Consider the following 2,174-nt stretch of genomic DNA (forward strand, 5'->3'; position numbering starts at 1 on the left):
CTGCTGAAACCTTGTGAAAACCCCAGAAAGACCAGCAAACGACAATAAAGGGATTTAAAAAAAAAATTCGTAAACCCACAAAAACAAGGAAAATGGAAGAGGAAATAATAGCAACATTTTGTAAATCATAGGAAGAAAGGAAGAGATATCAAAACCTAGATCTTTCGACGGCAGCAAGGAAAGCCCAATCCACACCATAGATGTCTCAAATGTTTCAGGAACCAGCAGCACAAGCATCTTCTTTGGAGGTGGGAGAGAGGATGGGGCAAAAACCAGGAGGATGGACCCCCACAGACCATAAATAAAAGACAGATGAAATTCAGATTAGCAAGGACATGGAGCAACTGGCACTCTCGAACATTGTTGGTAGGAGGGTAAAATGGCGCCACCATTTTGGAAAACAGTGTGGCCGTTATCTACTAAAGCCAACTGTCTAATCTATCACCCAGTGATTCCATTACTAAGTATAAAGCCAAGTAAAATAAGTGCATATACTCCACCCAGAAACATGTATAAGAATGTTATTTATAATAACCAAATACTGGCAGCAGTAGAACCAATAAATTGTCCTATATCCAAGCAATGGCCTGTTGTAGAGCAAGGAAACAAAAACAAAAACAAGACAAAAAACTATTGCTATAGGAAACAACGTAAGAAATTTCACAGACATAATATTCAGCAAACAGAGCCAAACACAGAAGAATGCAAACTGTATCATTCTGTTCATATAATACTCGAAAAACAGAATATATTTATATGGATAGAAGCCAGAGTAGTGATTTCCACTGGGATCAGGTGGCTGTAAAGGACGACAGAGCCTTCTGGGGTGTCCTATATCTTCATGTTGGTGGTGGTTACATGGATGAATACATACATAAAATTTGGATAATCTATATACTTAAAATTGCACATTTTATGTATGTTGTGCCTCAATTAAAAAAAAAAACCAGAAGGATAGATCAAAAGTCTGAGAAGCAGCTAAATCTCCCAATCTTTTCCCACTCTGCAACTAAGCAATTTTCACTCTCTAACACTGTCAATAAACTAGAGGTTGATTCCCTAGAACTGTAAAACAGGGTATCTGGACTGGGACACACTGGTCACAATCATGGGCAGGGGAACTGTGCTGAAATGGATAAGAGATAATCTTCAAAGATAGCCCCAAACAATTCCCCTCCTCTCTTTTGGGCATGACGCCACTGCTAACAAGTGGTTGAGTAACACCACTGAATCTGGGCTGGACCTCTCTACTGCTTTGACCTATAGGATGCAGAGACAGTGATGTCAATGGGGCTTCCAAGCACTTCTAATATATGCTCCATCAAAAAAGAGAAAGATATGGGATCCAAACAGATAAGGGAAGAAGATCTCCAGGATGATGGTGGAGAGACTGCTTAGATAACAGTCATGCACCAGGCGTAGGGCAACCAGTTCAGAGCTGGTCAGAAGGCCAAGAAGAGATTGCACAAATATGAAATTGATAGAATACACCATGTGCCTGAATATCTTAAAGGCAATTTTGGGAGGACCTGAGGTTGAATTAATGATTAGTAGATAGAAAACTAAGAAAAAAAGACCTTGCTATTTCTAAAGGACATAAAATGTATAGAAAAGGAAAAGTAATTATACTAGATAGATAGATAGATAGATAGATAGATAGATAGATAGATATAGATATGCAGGTGTGTACATGTGATATTTTATCTAGCATTTCTAGCTCTTTGTGGTGAAAGGGGTCACAAAATAGATTAGTACCCCACAATTTTAGAGTGGGAAAACTTGCATTGTCCTCTAGGGGCTATTGTGGTTCAAAGGGGAAGAAAAGGCTCAGACTGGAGAAGTTAGGAAGTCTTCCCAGAGGGTTTTTTCAGCATTCTGTGTATCTTCGAGGTTGATTAATGTTTTCTCCAATGATAAGCTCTCTGTAGCCAATCATAAAATATTTGAAATGTGGCAGATGCTGGTCTCACAGTCTCTATCTCATTTTAGGAAACAAATCAGCATGTGTGCTTTCTGAAGCTCCTCTTTTTAGCATGCCTTTCTGCACTGTATTTTGGGTAGAGCCAGTTCTGAGCTCCATTCTTTGTTAAAGAGATTGGAGATTGTTAAATACAAACGCTCATGTTAACGAATTAAAGCTAAAACTGAACTGTTCAGGGTGCAGGATGAACACA

At 39.0% G+C, this 2,174-nt stretch overlaps 1 long non-coding RNA gene across 1 annotated transcript in view; it reads left to right on the forward strand.

The window, feature by feature from the left end:
• Positions 1 to 84, forward strand: part of LOC121102242 — a 1,134-nt gene extending 1,050 nt beyond the window's left edge. The window contains exon 2 of the long non-coding RNA XR_005834286.1: positions 1 to 84. This exon is cut by the window's left edge and continues 181 nt beyond it. This is a non-coding gene — a long non-coding RNA (uncharacterized LOC121102242).
• The last annotated feature ends 2,090 nt before the right edge of the window (positions 85 to 2,174 follow it).

This window comes from Ursus maritimus, unplaced genomic scaffold, assembly GCF_017311325.1.
Source record: "Ursus maritimus isolate PB19 unplaced genomic scaffold, ASM1731132v1 scaffold_13, whole genome shotgun sequence".
NCBI classification, from domain to species: Eukaryota; Metazoa; Chordata; class Mammalia; order Carnivora; family Ursidae; genus Ursus; species Ursus maritimus.